Source organism: Lithobates pipiens, unplaced genomic scaffold (genome assembly GCF_037356315.1).
Source record: "Lithobates pipiens isolate NorthernLeopardFrog02 unplaced genomic scaffold, aLitPip1_a1.2 Scaffold_23, whole genome shotgun sequence".
Lineage (NCBI taxonomy): Eukaryota > Metazoa > Chordata > Amphibia > Anura > Ranidae > Lithobates > Lithobates pipiens.
The window spans coordinates 45,481,881-45,501,489 of record NW_027507785.1 but is presented as its reverse complement, the minus strand read 5'-3'; positions in this window follow the sequence as shown (position 1 = coordinate 45,501,489).

The window sequence follows — 19,609 nt, the reverse complement described above, 5'->3', positions numbered from 1 at the left end:
GATGGTTCACTGGCAGCGGTAAGAATTGGAGTAGTTGGTAGTCAGAGGGAGGATTGAGGCAGTGGTATTGGGGTATTTTTAGTGGGGATTGGAGCCGTTTGGGGGAGGAGTGGTAGGGATTGGAGTAATTGGTAATTGGGGGTAGACTTGGGGTAGTTGGGGGGCAGTGGTGGGTAAGGGTGTGTTTGATAGCCAAAGCCAGTGGTGAGGATTGTGGTTATTCAGGAGCAGTGGCAGTGGCAGGAGTCATTTGGAGTGGTGTTGGAGATAGTTGGGGATGGTGGTGAGGGTTGAGGTAGCTGGTAGGCAGTGGCAGTAGTGTAGACTAAGATAGTATGGGGCAGCAGTGGTGATTGGGATAGGCTGGATCATTGATCGGTATCAAGGTAGTTGGGGATAAGTTTGATAATAGGGTTTATCAAGGGCCATGATGGGGAAGATAGGGGCTATGGTAGATATTGGGATAATTAGGGATTAAGTTGATGATTGGGGTAGCTGGGAATAAGGTCGATGATTGGGGTAGTTGGGGATAGGGTGGATGATTGGGGTATTTGAAAATAAGATTGATGATTGGGGTAGTTGGGGATAAGGTGGGTGATTGGAGTAGTTGGAGATAAGGTTGATGATTGGGGTAGTTGGGGATAAGATCGATGATTGGGGTAATTGGAAATAAGATTGATGATTGGGATAGTTGGGGGTAAGGTTGATGATTGAGGTAGTTGGGGTTAAGGTTGATGATTGAGGTAGTTGGGGATAAGGTTGATGATTGGGGCAGTTGGGGATAAGGTTGATGATTGGGGCAGTTGGGATAAGGTTGATGATTGGGGTAGTTGGGGATAAGGTTGATGATTGGGGTAGTTAGAAATAAGGTGGATGATTGGGGTAGTTGGGGATAAGGTTGATGATTGGGGTAATTGGAAATAAGATTCATGATTGGGATAATTTGAGATAAGATTCATGATTGGGGTAGTTGGGGATAAGGTTGATGATTGGGGTAGTTGGGGATAAGGTTGATGATTGGGGTAGTTGGGGATAAGGTTGATGATTGGGGTAGTTGGGGATAAGGTCAATGACTGGGGTAGTTGGGCATAAAGTCGATGAATGATTGGGTTAATCAAGGGCCATGATGGGGAAGATAGGGGCTATGATAGGTATTGGGATAGTTAGGGATAAAGTTGATGATTGGGGTAGTTTGGAATAAGGTCGATGATTGGGGTAGTTGGGAATAAGGTTGATGATTGGAGTATTTGGGGATAGGGTTGATGATTGGGGTAGCCGTGAGATAAGGTTGATGATTGGGGTAATTGGGGATAAGGTTGATGATTGGGGTAGTTAGTGATAAGGTTGATGATTGGGGTAGTTGGGGATATGGTGGATGATTGGGGTAGTTGAGAATAAGGTTAATGATTGGGGTAGTTGGGAATAAGGTTGATGATTGGGGTAGTTGGGGATAAGGTTGATGATTGAGGTAGTTGGGGATAAGGTGGATGATTGGAGTAGTTGGGGATAGGGTCAATGATTGGAGTAGTTGGGGATAAGTTTGATGATTGGAGTATTTGGGGATAGGGTTGATGATTGGGGTAGTTTGGGATAAGGTGGATGATTGGGGTAGCTGTGGGATAAGGTAGATGATTGGAGTAATTGGGGATAAGTTGGAGGATTGGGGTAGTTTGGGGATAAGGTTGATGACTGGGGTAGTTGGATAAGGTCAATGATTGCGTTAATCAAGGGCCATGATGGGAAAGATAGGGGCTATGATAGGTATTGGGATAGTTAGGGATAAAGTTGATGATTGGGGTAGTTGGGAATAAGGTCAATGATTGTAATATTTGGGGATAGGGTTGATGATTGGGGTAGTTGGGGATAAGGTTGATGGTTGGGGTAGTTGGGGATAAGGTTGATGGTTGGGGTCGTTGGGGATAAGGGTGATGATTGGGGTAGTTGAATAAGGTTGATAATTTGGATAGTTGGGAATAAGGTCGATGATTGGGGTAGGTGGATAAGGTTGATGATTGGAGTAGTTGGGGTTAAGGTTGATGACTGGGGTAGTTGGGGATCAGGTTGATCATTTGGATAGTTGGGAATAAGGTTGATGATTGGGGTAGTTGGATAAGGTCGATGATTGGGTTAATCAAGGGCCATGATGGGGAAGATAGGGGCTATGATAGGTATTGGGATAGTTAGGGATAAAGTTGATGATTGGGGTAGTGGGGAATAAGGTCGATGATTGGAATATTTGGGGATAGGGTTGATGATTGGGGTAGTTGGGGATAAGGGTGATGATTGGGGTCGTTGGGGATAAGGGTGATGATTGAGGTAGTTGGATAAGGTTGATAATTTGGATAGTTGGGAATAAGGTCGATGATTGGGGTAGTTGGATAAGGTCGATGATTGGGGTAGGTGGATAAGGTTGATGATTGGGGTAGGTGGATAAGGTCGATGATTGGGGTAGGTGGATAAGGTTGATGATTGGGGTAGGTGGATAAGGTTGATGATTGGGGTAGGTGGATAAGGTCGATGATTGGGGTAGGTGGATCAGGTCGATGATTGGGGTAGGTGGATAAGGTCGATTATTGGGGTAGTTGGATAAGGTCGATGATTGGGGTAGGTGGATAAGGTCGATGATTGGGGTAGGTGGATAAGGTCGATGATTGGGGTAGTTGGATGAGGTAGATGATTGGGGTAGTTGGATGAGGTCGATGATTGGGGTAGTTGGATAAGGTGATTGGGGTGGATATTGGGGATATTTGGGGTGAGGTGTCCCATATCGGGGGGTGCAGCACACACACTTCCTACAGTCAGACATCTGTGTTGCCCCTCCTTGTAGCACTCAGAGTCTGGATTACCATCACCCCTCCCCCGGGGATCTGATGGCCAGCGTTGATCTCCATTACCGATAAAGCAGGAGGTTGTGTATCGGGAAATTGAGTCCCCAGCTGTTTGCACACAATCCATCATCATCCTCCCAGCTGTTCACTAATGGCCGCACTCTCACTAATTGTCCTCCAGATGGAGGTGGGCGGAGCCTCCCTGACCTCCAGTGCTGGAGAACACGGCACACAGTGTATAGAAAGGTGAAGAGTGAACCCTGCGCAGGTTTTAGGGTGTATTAGAAAAAGAAGTGCAGATAATGGCATGCTGCATCCCATTGACTTCAATGCAAAATCGCAACCCATTGACTCCAATGCAAAAATGCCCCCCTATTAACTTCAATGCAGAATCACATTCCATTGACTTCAATGCAAAAAAAATGCCCCCTATTGACTTCAATGCAAAATCGCATCCCGTTGACTTCATTGCAAAATCACATTCCATTAAATTCAATGCAAAATTGCGTCTCATTGACTTTGATTGCAAAAACACCCCCTATTGATTTCAATGCAAAATCGCGTCTCATTGACTTCAATGCAAAATCACATAATATTGAATTCAATGCAAAATCGCGTCAGCCTGAATTCAATGCAAAAAACGCCCACTATTGACTTCAATGCAAAATCGCATTCCCATTGACTTCAATGCAAAAACACCCCCTATTGACTTCAATGCGAAAACATCCCCTTATTGACTTCAATGCAAAATCGCAACCCATTGACATTCAATACAAAATCGCGTCTCATTGACTTCAATGAAAAAACGCCCTATATTGACTTCAATGCAAAAATCGCATCCCATTGACTTCAGTGCAAAAACACCAGCCACATTGATTACATTTAAATAAAAAATAAAATAAAAAAACTGTTTGTTTTGGTATTTGGCCAAGTGCAACCTGAATTTTTCGGTTTCGGTCCAGAATTTTTTAATTTCAGTGCACCAGTAATAATAATATATACTATTAATAGATAGTAATATATATATATAGCAATATTGGATCCTGACTCATAAAATAATAAGAGGCTGTTTTATCACATTCAATAATTTATAATATAATAATTAAAATAATAACAGATCCTGGACAATACAGTAATAATATTTATAGATCCTAGATAATATAATAATGATAATAATAATAATATTATCTATAGACAATGGATAATATAATAATAATATAATAGACCCTGAATAATGTAATAATAATATAATAGACCCTGAATAATATAATAATAAAGTAGAATTCTGGGATATACCTAACTAATGTTAAAAATGTCTCCTCTCCCCTTCCAATTCCTACTCTGACTAACCTGTGCAACAAAGATCTGTAGTACTTATCTATTTTCAGGCCGCTCCGGTCTGATATAGTGATCTCCTCTGTGTCAGCCAGCACTGGCTGCAGGGGAGAGGAGAGAGAGCTCGACAACGGCTGGCAATGCCTGGGAGCAATGACATCATCCACAGGCTTACTATCGGTTGTCGGCGCTCCCTCCACTCCCCTGCAGCAGTTGCTGGCTGACACAGGGGAGCCAGATCACGTGACTGAACCGGAGTGGGCTGAAAATAGGTAAGTATATCCAGTATCTCACAAAAGTAAGTACACCCCTCACATCTGTGTAAATCTTTTCTTCTATCTTTTTCATGTGACAACACTGAAGAAATGACACTTGTCTACAATGTAAAGTAGTGAGTGTACAGCTTGTATAACAGTGTAAATTTCCTGTCCCCTCAAAATAACTCAACACACAGTCCATTAATGTCTAAACCGCTGGCAACAAAAGTCAGTACACCCCTAAGTGAAAATGTCCAAATTGGGCCCAATTAGCCATTTTCCCTCCCCCGGTGTCATGTGTAGGGTTGCCACCTTTTCTTCAAGTCAAACCCGAACACTTTTGCGGCACAGGGCAATATTTTGTTTCTTTTTTCAGTAAACACTATAGGATTATAAAAGGCCTGGGATGCGGCCAAATTGCTCTTGCTGACATCATCAACCCACCCTTCAGTGATGCCGAACCTGACCTCAAACAGCTGCCCGCAGTGGCAACAGATTTGTGTATGACTATCTGGGTTACTTGGGGAGCCACAGCCTGGTCTGAATAATGTGTCCGGGTTTCAGATGGGCTGAAACCCGGACAGATGATTCAAAACCCCGAACTGTCCGGGTGAATCCTGGACAGGTGGCAACCCTAGTCATGTGACTCGTTAGTGTTACAAGGTCTCAGGTGTCACTGGAAGTTCATACTGGTCACTGGAAGTTCATACTGGTCACTGGAAGTTCAACATGGCACTTAATGGCAAAAGAACTCTCTGAGGATCTGAAAAAAAAAGAATTGTTGCTCTACATAAAGATGGTCTAGGCCAGTGATGGCGAACCTTGGCACCCCAGATGTTTTAGAACTACAATTCCCATGATGCTCATGCGCTCTGCAGTGTATCTGAGCATCATGGGAAATGTAGTTCCAAAACATCTGGGGTGCCAAGGGTCGCCATCACTGACCTAGGCTATAAGAAGATTGTTGTCACATGAAAAGATAGAAGAAAATATTTACAAAAATGTGACTGAGGGGGTGTACTGACTTTTGTCAGATACTGTACATCTTTCTTACACAGGTTAGTCGGGTGTTGGGAGGGGGAGGGAGCATTATTAGGACTAGTTAGTATAGAATGGATTCCTAATAATATAAGAGACTCAGCTATCTGATCACATTTATTATTTAATAATAATATTAGATCCGAGATAAAATAATAATAATAATAATATAAGGGCCGGTGCACACAGCGATGCGCGGCGAGGCGTCTCCGACTTGCCTCGCCGCGACTTGCACGGACCTCAGCGGCGACTTGCAGAGGACTTCTGTATAGAAGTCAATGCAAGTCGCCCCCGAAGTCGCCCCAAAGTAGTACAGGAACCTTTTTTCTGAGTCGGAGCGACTCGAGTCGCTCCTCTCAGAACGGTTCCATTGTACAGAATGGGGGCGACTTGCGGGAGCGAGGCGAGGCGAGCCGTGTCGCCTCGCCTCGCGCCGCAGTGTGAACCGGCCCTAAGACAATTTGTTGACATTTAATCACGCTATTTATTTACATGTAATAAATTATAAGAATATAATAAGAAGAGAGCCTGTTTAAAATAATAATATAAAAATAATAATAATAGATCTTGAATAATATAATATGAATAATAATATTCTTTATTATTTATTTATTATACATTAATATTTACATGTAATAAATGATATGAATATAATAAGAATAGACCCCGTTTTGATAATAATAACAATAATAATAATAGAAATAATAATAATAAAAATATAAAAGACTCAGCTAAACCATTGTTTTTTTTTTTTGTTTGTTTTTTCACATTCAATTATTTAAAATATGATAATAATGAAAAAATATATAATAATAATGACGAGAAACTCATCCAAATCCCTTTCTTGCTATTTTTTTTATTATTTAATTATTCCCGTATATAAAGTAGTACAGTCCTGGTGATCGCCCTTCCCAGGTGAGTCGTAGAGGGAGGTGCGCTCTCCTCTCTTTGTTCCTGGGCTCCGCTCTCTGCCAGCTCTCTGTCTAGACATGTCTGTGCTATGTGCGGAATGCCCAAACAATGTGCCCCCCCCCCCCCCCCCCGCGCCGCTACCATCTGCTCTCCACGCACCGGTGTAATCATGGAGAGGTGACAGCGACACAACAAAGCGTACGCCATGACACATCTGCGAGCACAAAGCCCCGAGAGTGGGAGAGGTGGATATATGGAGGACACCATCTACCCATTACACATACAGTGAGGGGAAAGAAAGTATTTGATCGGCTGCTGAGTTTGTTTGTTTACCCCACTGACAAAGAAATGATCGGTCTATAATTTTAATGTATAAACAGAAAAGTCAATGCTGCTACCCATACATCACATAGATAGCAGAGCTTCCGGGTGCTCCATCCTCAGTCGCTGAGTAGAGTAATGTAGAAAAAATGCAGTTGTTGCTCTTAAAATGTCTTCATTTTATTGAACAAACTCCTGCCGCGTTTCAGCCTATAAGGCCTTAGTCATAACATGACTATGTTGACGCGTTTCAGCCTATAAGGCCTTAGTCGTAAAAACGACTAAGCTGGTGCATTTTTAGCCTATAAGGCCTTAGTTGTAACACGACCAAGCTAGCTCGTTTCAGCCGATAAGGCCTTAATCGTAACACGACTAATCTGGCTCATTTCAGCCTATAAGGCCTTAGTTGTAACACGACTAAGCTGGCTCGTTTCAGCCTATAAGGCCTTAGTCATAACATGACTAAGTTGACTCGTTTCAGCCTATAAGACCTTAGTCATAACATGACTAAGTTGACGCGTTTCAGCCTATAAACGCGTGACCCAAAAACACACGACCAAGACAACAAAGAAGTGGCTCAAGAAGAAGCACATTAAGGTCCTGGAGTGCCCCACCCAGTCTCCAGACCTTAATCCCATAGAAAATATGTGGAGGGAGCTGAAGGTTTGAGTTACCAAACGTCAGCCTGGAAACCCTAATGGACTTAGTCATAACATGACTAAGTTGACACGTTTCAGCCTATAAGGCCTTAGTCATAACATGACTAAGTTGACTCGTTTCAGCCTATAAGACCTTAGTCATAACATGACTAAGTTGGCGCGTTTCAGCCTATAAACGCGTGACCCAAAAACACACGGCCAAGACAACAAAGAAGTGGCTCAAGAAGAAGCACATTAAGGTCCTGGAGTGCCCCACCCAGTCTCCAGACCTTAATCCCATAGAAAATATGTGGAGGGAGCTGAAGGTTTGAGTTACCAAACGTCAGCCTGGAAATCTTAATGGACTTAGTCATAACATGACTAAGTTGGCTCGTTTCAGCCTATAAGGCCTTAGTCATAACATGACTAAGTTGACGCGTTTCAGCCTATAAGGCCTTAGTCATAACATGACTGAGTTGGCTCGTTTCAGCCTATAAGGCCTTAGTCATAACACGACTAAGCTGGAGCGTTTCAGCCTATAAGGCCTTAGTCATAACATGACTAAGTTGATGCGTTTCAGCCTATAAGGCCTTAGTCATAACATGACTAAGCTGGCTCGTTTCAGCCTATAAGGCCTTAGTCATAACACAACTAAGCTGGCTCATTTCAGCCTATAAGGCTTTAGTCATAACACGACTAAGCTGGGGCATTTCAGGCTATAAGGCCTTAGTCATAACACGACTAAGCTGACTAAGGCCTTATAGGCTGAAACGCGTCAACTGATTTAATCAGCGTTTGTTCACTGTGGCTATTCAATAAAATGAAGAAATTTTAAGAGCAACAACCGGGTGTGGATCATTTTTTCTACATAATTTTAATAGTGGGTTTATTTTACCAGTGAGAGACAGAACAACAAGAAAAATATCCAGAAAAACGCATTTCCAAAAAGTTATAAATTGGTTTGCATTTTAATGAGTGAAATAAGTATTCAATCCCCTATCAGTCAGCAAGATTTCTGGCTCCCAGGTGTCTTCTATACAGGCAACAAGCTGAGATTAGGAGCACTCTCTTAGGCTGGATTTACACCTATGGCGTTTTTTTGTGCTTTTTGCAATTTGTAGATTTGCACTGCAGATCGCGTTCCATAGGAAACCATGTTAAATGGACTGTAGTACCAATCTGCAAAAATGCAAAAAGCCCTAAAACTGCCATAGGTGTGAATCCAGCCTTAAAGGGAGTGCTCCAAAACTCAGCTTGTTACCTGTATAAAAGACACCTGTCCACAGAAGCAAATCAATCAAATCAGATTCCAAAAAACTCCACCATGGGTCAAGACCAAAGATCTGTCCAAGGGTGTCATGACTAAGTTGGCTCGTTTCAGCCTATAAGGCCTTAGTCATAACATGACTAAGTTGACTTGTTTCAGCCTATAAGACCTTAGTCATAACATGACTAAGTTGACGCGTTTCAGCCTATAAGGCCTTAGTCATAACATGACTAAGTTGACTCGTTTCAGCCTATAAGACCTTAGTCATAACATGACTAAGTTGACGCGTTTCAGCCTATAAACGCGTGACCCAAAAACACGTGGCCAAAGCAACAAAGGAGTGGCTCAAGAAGAAGCACATTAAGGTCCTGGAGTGCCCCACCCAGTCTCCAGACCTTAATCCCATGGAAAATATGTGGAGGGAGCTGAAGGTTTGAGTTACCAAACGTCAGCCTGGAAACCTTAATGGACTTAGTCATAACATGACTAAGTTGGCTCGTTTCAGCCTATAAGGCCTTAGTCATAACATGACTAAGTTGATGCGTTTCAGCCTATAAGGCCTTAGTCATAACACGACTAAGCTGGCTCGTTTCAGCCTATAAGGCTTTAGTCATAACACGACTAAGCTGGCGCGTTTCAGCCTATAAGGCTTTAGTCATAACACGACTAAGTTGACTTGTTTCAGCCTATAAGACCTTAGTCATAACATGACTAAGTTGACGCGTTTCAGCCTATAAGGCCTTAGTCATAACATGACTAAGTTGACTTGTTTCAGCCGATAAGACCTTAGTCATAACATGACTAAGTTGACGCGTTTCAGCCTATAAGGCCTCAGGCCGCGTACACACGCGCGGACTGTTTGCCCGACCTTGTTCGTCAAACAGTTTGGGCAAACAGTCCGCTCAAAATTTGCATGAGCGGACTTGCCCACACACGAGCGGACTGTTTGACGAACAAGGTTGGGCAAACAGTTCGCTCAACTTTTGAAATGAACGGACTCGCCCACGTAAGGAGGCAAATCCGCCCATTTCGAGCGCGTGTACAGGTAGGCGGGGCCCGCGAAGGATACGTTGCGGGCTCCGCCGCCTGGAATGGGCTTAAAGGGGAACCCCAACGCCGAAAAAAATCGGCGTGGGGGTTCCCCCCAAGTCCACACCAGCCCCTTGTCCGAGCACGCTACCCGGCCGGCCAGGAAAGGGGGGCGAGCGAGCGCGCCCCCCCTCCTGAGCCGTACCAGGCCGCGTGCCCTCAACATGGGGGGTGCCTTGGGGAAGGGGGGGCCGCGCGGCCCCCCCACCCCAAAGCACCTTGTCCCCATGTTGATGAGGACAAGGGCCTCTTCCCGACAACCCTGGCCGTTGGTTGTCGGGGTCTGCGGGCGGGGGGCTTATCGGAATCCGGGAGCCCCCTTTAAGAAGGGGGCCCCCGGATACCGGCCCCCCACCCTATGTGAATGAGTATGGGGTACAATGTACCCCTACCCATTCACCTGTGAAATAAAGTACAAAAAAAAAACACAACACATAGAAAAAGTATTTTATTGCACAGCTCCGGGGGTCTTCCGTCTTCGGGGGTCTTCTCGCCGGACTCCTCCGCTATGTGTGTGTAGCTCTTTTGCTAGCGGAGGAGTCCGGCTTTCTTCCTCCCCGCCGCCGGCCTCTTCTCCCGACTTCGGGGGTCTTGTCCCCCTCTTCGGTTCTTCTGCCGGGCCACCGCGCCTGGTCCGGTGGCCCGGTCTTCTGTCGCCGTCTTCCGTTCTTCTGTCGCCGCCTTCGGTTCTTCTGCCGGGCCACCGCGCCTTCTTGTAGCTCTTTTACAGGCGGTGGCCCGGTCTTCTGTCGCCGATGTCGTCGCCGCCGCCGCCTTCCGTTCTTGTTCTTCTTCTTGTTCTTCTTCTTCTCCTGGAGATGTTGACTCGACGAGCTCTCCGGCCGGAATGCCAGGGACGCGCTCTGCTGCCACTTATATAGTGACAATGGGGCGGGGTCACATGGTATATGTCACATGGGTTGGTCACATGGGTTGATGTCACATGGGGACTATGACATCGTAAGGGGGCGGGGTCACCATGTGACCAACCCATGTGACATATACCATGTGACCCCGCCCCATTGTCACTATATAAGTGACCGCACAGCGCGTCCCCGGCATTCCGGCCGGAGAGCTCGTCGAGTCAACATCTCCAGGAGAAGAAGAAGAACAAGAAGAAGAACAAGAACGGAAGGCGGCGGCGGCGACGACATCGGCGACAGAAGACCGGGCCACCGCCTGTAAAAGAGCTACAAGAAGGCGCGGTGGCCCGGCAGAAGAACCGAAGGCGGCGACAGAAGAACGGAAGACGGCGACAGAAGACCGGGCCACCGGACCAGGCGCGGTGGCCCGGCAGAAGAACCGAAGAGGGGGACAAGACCCCCGAAGTCGGGAGAAGAGGCCGGCGGCGGGGAGGAAGAAAGCCGGACTCCTCCGCTAGCAAAAGAGCTACACACACATAGCGGAGGAGTCCGGCGAGAAGACCCCCGAAGACGGAAGACCCCCGGAGCTGTGCAATAAAATACTTTTTCTATGTGTTGTGTTTTTTTTTTGTACTTTATTTCACAGGTGAATGGGTAGGGGTACATTGTACCCCATACTCATTCACATAGGGTGGGGGGCCGGTATCCGGGGGCCCCCTTCTTAAAGGGGGCTCCCGGATTCCGATAAGCCCCCCGCCCGCAGACCCCGACAACCAACGGCCAGGGTTGTCGGGAAGAGGCCCTTGTCCTCATCAACATGGGGACAAGGTGCTTTGGGGTGGGGGGGCCGCGCGGCCCCCCCTTCCCCAAGGCACCCCCCATGTTGAGGGCACGCGGCCTGGTACGGCTCAGGAGGGGGGGCGCGCTCGCTCGCCCCCCTTTCCTGGCCGGCCGGGTAGCGTGCTCGGACAAGGGGCTGGTGTGGACTTGGGGGGAACCCCCACGCCGATTTTTTTCGGCGTTGGGGTTCCCCTTTAAGCCCATTCCAGGCGGCGGAGCCCGCAACGTATCCTTCGCGGGCCCCGCCTACCTGTACACGCGCTCGAAATGGGCGGAATTTCCGAGCGGGAACAGTCCGCTCATTTCGAAAGTACAGCGGACAGGCCCACACACGGGCGGACTGTTCGCTCAAACACAGTTTCAGCGGACAGTTTTTCGGAATTTCCGAAAGACTTTGTCCGTCCAACTGTCCGCTGAAACTGTCCGCTGAAAGCCCACACACGAGCGGACTGTCCGCCCAAACACTGTTCAGCGGACAAGGTTGGGCGAACAGTCCGCCCGTGTGTACGCGGCCTTAGTCATAACATGACTAAGTTGACTCGTTTCAGCCTATAAGACCTTAGTCATAACATGACTAAGTTGACGCGTTTCAGCCTATAAACGCGTGGCCCAAAAACACACGGCCAAGGCAACAAAGGAGTGGCTCAAGAAGAAGCACATTAAGGTCCTGGAGTGCCCCACCCAGTCTCCAGACCTTAATCCCATGGAAAATATGTGGAGGGAGCTGAAGGTTTGAGTTACCAAACGTCAGCCTGGAAACCTTAATGGACTTGGAGAGGATCTGCAAAGAGGTCAAAATCCCTCCTGAGATGTGCGAACCTGGAGGCCAACTCCAAGAAATGTCTGACCTCTGTGATTGCCAACAAGGGTTTCTCCACCAACTTCTAAGTCATGTTCTGTGAAGGGGTCAAATAGATTTCTAACTTTTTTGAAATGCGTTTTTCTGGATATTTTTGTTATTATTTTGTCTCTCACTGGTAAAATAAACCAACCAATAAAATTATAGCCTGATCATTTCCTCCTCCAGTGGGGCAAACTTACAAAATCAGCAGGGGGTCAAATACTTTTTCCCCCCCTCACTGTAATGCAGCAAACTGAAAATTGCTGTCAGATCGTTTTAAAACTGACAGAGTTTTTATTGATCGATCCCAGGTGCCCTGACCTGCTTTGCTCATTGTGGTCTGTGTGCTTTAAAGTGGACCTGTCATGTTCTATGTTTTCGGGCTAGGTGCAGCATGCTCAGTGATGTGTCCGTGTGATCCTTCCGGGTATTGAGATCACAGGACTCCCCCTGACAATGTCTTCATCTACATTTCTCTTCAGGCATCATCTAGGATCACCATCTACTTCCTAAACTGAGATACCGGTTCAGAGATGACACAATCATGTAGATCCCGGGGCCAGTGCAGTTCTTGGCCATGTTCACAAATGTCTGACACAGATCGGCCCCTGCTGCAGCCTCTCACCTTGTTACAATGTTACAATGCAAAGTCTGATCGCTGGGAGAAACTGAGGAAATACTTCCCCCTGCCTACTACAATGTTGCAGTCTGATCAGTGGGGGAGGGGGGACTAAGGAAATGCTTCCTCCTCCATCTACAAAGTTACAATGTACAGTCTGATCACCGGGGGAGGGGAGACTGAGGAAATGCTTCCTCCTCCTTCCACAAAGTTACAATGTACAGTCTGATCACTGGGGGAGGGGGGACTGAGGAAATGCCTCCTCCTCCTTCTACAAAGTTACAATGTACAGTCTGATCACGGGGGGAGGTGAGACTGAGGAAATGCTTCCTCCTGCCTGCAGCAGACTGATGACATCATCTCAGCCTAGGCAAAGTCGCTGACTGGAGATCAAGGACGGCTTTATAATGATAGAAGGTGGGTCTTTTCTGAAAAATGTTGCTGTATATTGTGACATGTCAGGAATTGTTTCTTGTTAAGTTACTGACAGGTCCACTTTAAGGGCCTTTAGTAGCTGTGATTACTATAAGCAAGCTCCGCCCATTGCGTGACACGGGAATAGCCCAGAGGGGGCACTTTCCCCTTTTTCTGTTGTTGCTTCACCCCAACCGGCTGAATTAAACCGCCCGGGGCTGACCTCTGACCTTTGTCATTACTCCCCGACCTCACAGCTGTTACTGGACTACAATTCCCAGCCCCCCTCCCCCCCGGGTGTGAGCTCCACACAGCACTGACATAGACTGGCACAAGAGAACCTGTCACTGCACACAAGAGGACCTGTCACCGCACACAAAAGGACCTGTCACTGCACACAAGAGGGCCTGTCACCTTACACAAGAGGACCTGTTACTGCACACAAGAGAACCTGTCACTGCACACAAGAGGACCTGTCACCGCACACAAAAGGACCTGTCACTGCACACAAGAGGGCCTGTCACCTTACACAAGAGGACCTGTTACTGCACACAAAAGGACCTGTCACCGCACACAAAAGGACCTGTCACTGCACACAAGAGGGCCTGTCACCTTACGACCTGTCACTGCACACGAGAGGACCTGTCACCGCACACGAAAGGACCTGTCACCGCACACGAGAGGACCTGTCACTGCACACAAGAGGACCTGTTACTGCACACAAGAGGACCTGTCACCGCACACAAGAGGACCTGTCACCGCACACAAGAGGGCCTGTCACTGCACACAAGAGGACCTGTCACCATACACAAGAGGACCTGTCACTACACACAAGAGGGCATGTCACTGCACACAAGAGGACCTGTCACTGTACATGAGAGGACCTGTCACTGCACACAAGAGGACCTGTCACTGCACATGAGAGCCTGTCCCCGCACACAAGAGGACCTGTCGCCGCACAAAAAAGGACCTGTCACCACACACAAGAGGACCTGTCACTGTACACGAGAGGACCTGTCACTGCACACAAGAGGACCTGTCACTGCACACAGGAGGGCCTGTCACTGCACACAAGCGGACCTGTCACTGCACACAAGAGGACCTGTCACTGCACACAAGAGGACCTGTACCACACACAAGAGGACCTGTCACTGCACACAAGAGGGCCTGTCACAGCACACAAGAGGACCTATCGCTGCACAAAAAAGGACCTGTCACCGCACACAAGAGGACCTGTCACCGCACACAAGAGGACCTGTCACTGCACACAAGAGGGCCTGTCACCACACACAAGGGGACCTGTCACCGCACACAAGAGGACCTGTCACCGCACACAAGAGGACCTGTTACTGCACACAAGAGGACCTGTCACCGGACACAAGAGGACCTGTCACCACACACAAGAAGACCTGTCACTGCACACAAGAGGACCTGTCTACAATTCCCAGTCTACGCCGGCAGCCCCCCCGGGGTGTGAGCTCCACACAGCACTGACATAGACTGGCACAAGAGGACCTGTCACTGCACACACAAGGAATTCTTTCCAGTGGATTAAAGAAGGCGTCCGGTGACCACCAAGCTCCTACAATGTCCCACCCTGTGCTCCTTCCATTGCCCGACCATGGGGAGCAGCAAGAGATTCCATTGCTGTAGATCACAGCAGCAGGCAGTCAGTGTTGAATCAACCTGCATTGTGAGTAATGGCTACTCTGTTCCCCTCAACCCACAGAAACAGGAAAATATGTCAGAGAATGTGACTTTATAAGTCACCCAAAGGGGAAAAAAAGGCAGAGCTCCTTAGTAGAGAGAAATAAATGAGGCTGCCAAAGTAGAGAACACTGGAGACCCCATTGTCTGCTGGTGGTCTGATGAGACCCTCTGAAGCTAATAGTGATTCCATATGGCTTGGCTCATAGAGAAGAGGAAATATTAACATTGACTCATCTATGGGGGATGTGTCAGGAGTTTATCGAAGATAAAGAGGATTGGGGTAAAGTCCTACTCCATGGGGAAGATATTCTCCTACACACAGCTGGCTTCTTGTTCTATGATCCCATTGGGGTGTGTGTGTGTGTAGGAGCCAAAATGTTAGTATGTTAGTTGTCTCTTGGCAACTCGAAGTTTCAGCTCCCGCCATAAATTTTCTATAGGATTAAGGTCTGGAGACTAGCTAGGCCACTCCATGACCTTAACGTGCTTCTTCTTGAGCCTTTGTTGCCTTGGTGTTATGATTTGGGTCATTGTCATGCTGGAAGACCCATCCATGACCCATCTTCAGTGTTCTGGCTGAGGGAAGAAGGTTCTCATCCAAGATTTTACAATACATGGTCCCGTCCATTGAGCCCCTCGATGCAGCAAAGTCGGCCTGGACCTTTAGCAGAGAGACGGCCCCAAAGCATCATGTTCCCACCTCCGTGTGTGACTGTAGGGATGGTGTTCATGTTCCCACCTCCGTGTGTGACTGTAGGGATGGTGTTCATGTTCCCACCTCCGTGTGTGACTGTAGGGATGGTGTTCATGTTCCCACCTCCGTGTGTGACTGTAGGGATGGTGTTCATGTTCCCACCTCCGTGTGTGACTGTAGGGATGGTGTTCATGTTCCCACCTCCGTGTGTGACTGTAGGGATGGTGTTCTTAGGGTCATAGTCAGCATTTTTTTTCCTCCAAGCACGCAAGCCGAGTTAATGCCGAAGAGCTCAATTTTGGTCTCATATGACCACAGAACTTTCCCCCCAATCCTTCTCTGAATCATTTAGATGTTCATTGGCAAACTTCAGACAGATCTGTACATGTGTCTTCTTGAGGATGGGGGATTTGCCATGTTTGGAGGAAGAAAAATGCTGACTATGACCCTAAGAACACCATCCCTACAGTCACACACGGAGGTGGGAACATGAACACCATCCCTACAGTCACACACGGAGGTGGGAACATGAACACCATCCCTACAGTCACACACGGAGGTGGGAACATGAACACCATCCCTACAGTCACACACGGAGGGGGGAACATGATGCTTTGGGGCTATTTCCCTGATAAAGGTCCAGGCCGACTTTGCCACATTGAGGGGCCAATGGACGGGGCCATGTATTGTAAAATCTTGGATGAGAACCTTCTTCCCTCAGCCAGAACACTGAAGATGGGTCATGGATGGGTCTTCCAGCATGACAATGACCCAAAACATACCACCAAGGCAACACAGGAGTGACTCAAGAAGAAGCACATTAAGGTCATGGAGTGGCCTAGCCAGTCTCCAGACCTTAATCCTATAGAAAATGTATGGAGGGAGCTGAAACTTCGAGTTGCCAAGAGACAGCCAAGAAATATTAAGGATTTGGAGAAGATCTGTAGAGAAGAGAGGACCAAAATCCCTCCTGAGATGTGCAAACCTGGAGATCACCTACAAGAAACGTCTGACCTCTGTGATCGCCAACAAGGGTTTCTCCACCAACTACTAAGTCATGTTTTGCTTGGGGATCAAATACTTATTTTACTCACTGAGCTTCAACCTCATTTATAACATTTGTAGCAATACACCTATGATAAAAAAATGATAGGCCCTTCATTTCTTTGTAAGTGGGCAAATATGTGGCATTTATATTCAGCCCCCTTTACTCTGATACCCCTAACTAAAATCTAGTGGAACTAATCACCTTCGGAAGTCACCTAATTAGTAAATAGAGTCCACCTGCGTGTATTTTAATCTCAGTATAAATACAGCTGTTCTGTGAAGCCCTCAGAGGTTTGTTAGAGAACCTTAGTGAACAAACAGCATCATGAAGGCCAAGGAACACACCAGACAGGTCAGGGATAAAGTTGTGGAGAAGTATAAAGCAGGGTTAGGGTATAAAGAAATCTCCCAAGCTTTGAACATCTCACGGAGCTCTGTTCAATCTATCAGCGGAAAACGGAAAGAGTATGGCACAACCGCAAACCTACCAAGACATGGCCGTCCACCTAAACTGACCGGGCCGGGCAAGGAGAGCATTCATGAGAGAAGAGCCAAGAGGTCCATGGTAACTCTGGAGGAGCTGCAGAGATCCACAGCTCAGGGGGGAGAATCTGTCCACAGGACAACTATTAGTCGTCTCTCCACAAATCTGCCCTTTATGGAAGAGTGACAAGAAGAAAGACATTGGAGAAAGAAAGTCATAAGAAGTCCTGTTTGTAGTTTGTGAGAAGCCATGTGGGGGAGGGGGCAGCAAACATGTGGGAGAAGGTGATCTGGTCAGAGGAGACCAAAATTCAACTTTTTGGCCTAAAAACAAAACGCTATGTGTGGGGGAAACTAACACTGCACATCCCCCTGAACACACCATCCCCACCGTGAGACATGGCGGTGGCAGCATCATGTGGTGGGGATGGTTTTCTTCAGCAGGGACAGGGAAGCTGGTCAGAGTTGATGGGAAGATGGATGGAGACAAATACAGGACAATCATAGAAGAAAACCTGTTGGAGTCGGCAAAAGACTTGAGACCGGGGCGGAGGTTCCCCTTCCAGCAGGACAACAACCCGAAACATCCAGCCAGAGCTACAATGGAATGGTTTACATCAAAGCATATTCATGAGTTAGAATGGCCCAGTCACAGTCCAGACCTAAATCCCATTGAGAATCTGTGGCCAGACTTGAAAATTGCTGATCACAGACGCTCTCCATCCAATCTGACAGAGCTTGAGATGTTTTACAAAGAAGAAGAATGGGCAGAAATGTCCTCTCTAGATGTGCAAAGCTGGTAGAGACACCCCCAAAAAGACTTGCAGCTGCGATTGCAGTAAAAGGGGGTTCTACAAAGTATTGACTCCGGGGGGGCGCCATACAAATGCCCCTCCCCCCCCCATACACACACACACTTTTCACATATTTATTTGTAAAAGATGTTGAAAACTATTTATCATTTTCCTTCCACTTCACAATTATGTGCCACTTTGTGTTGGTCTATCACTTTTTTGGTTGTAACATGAGAAAATGTGGAAACTTTCAAGGGGTATGAATACTTTTTCAAGGCGCTGTGAGAGGGATACTAAAATCCTTCACAGGAAACTCCGAAAAACAATTCCAATCAGTCCAAGTGAAATGTTTGAATATTTTGTAATCTGATTGTAACCGAGGACAGTGTGTTGTTTAGAGGCGCGCTCCGCCTGGCTGCCGGGTGAGCGATCCGCACAGCGTGCCAACCAACTCCACCCAAAACTGGTATTTTGTTTACCATGGTTGGTGAAAAGTTAGATCCGGCACCGGCTCCTTATCTCTCCCCAGCAGGGAATGCCCCCCCCCCCCCTCCCCAGGGCTGAGGATCTGTCACCAAACTGCTGCAGCCATTCCCAAGCCAACTGATGGTGTCGCCCTCCTCTGATGGGTTCATGAAGAAGAAAGCGGTATGGGTGGAGTGGCACCATGGCAGTGTGGGGACGGAGCGCTCAGACGCTTCCAGGCCGAAGCACACCCTACCGATTGGGTGAGGATCTCCCAACTTCTACCCCAGGTCACCCTCTACTGCCAGAACCCGGCAAAGTCATAAACTGATATAGACCCTCCCATCCCCCCCCCCCCCCCCCCCCCGGAGATTATAACAAGAACCATAGAAGAGCGATGGCAGAAAAAGACCATCAGTGCATCCAGTCTGTCCCCCTTTTTTATTTATATACATACACGCAGGGAGCGCACATATGAGCCGACCATCCATGGTTCCAATCTTGGCAGGTTCAGCAGGGACCGGACGAGATTCGAACCATCTCTGTGGGCAGGATAATTGTACACAAGTCCATCCACAGACTTGGGTACAACCAGCTTGCCGGAATTCTTACACCAAATTATTGCCAATGCCTATAGCTGCTATAAATAATCACTGTGTTCTGCCAGCGGGGAGCGCTCCCCGCACCCCTCCCCCCCACCGGAGCTCCACAGGAGTTATTTACGGCCGGCTTTACACAACAGAGAGATCACACATACACGCAATAGGAACACATATACACTATATTACCAAAAGTATTGTGACGCCTGCCTTTACATGAACTTTCATGGCATCCCAGTCTTAGTCCGTAGGGATCAATATTGAGTTGGCCCTTTGCAGTTATAACAGCTTCAACTCTTCTGGGAAGGCCGTCCACAAGGTTTAGGAGATGTGTCTATGGGAATGTTTGACCATTCTTCCAGAAGCACATTTGTGAGGTCAGGCACTGGTGTTGGACGAGAAGGCCTGGATCACAGTTTCCGCTCTAATTCATCCCAAAGGTGTTCTATGGGGTTGGGGTCAGGACGCTGTGCAGGCTAGTCAAGTTCCTCCACCCCAAACTCACTCATCCGTGTTTTTTATGGACCTTGCTTTGTGCACTGGTCCAAATCACTT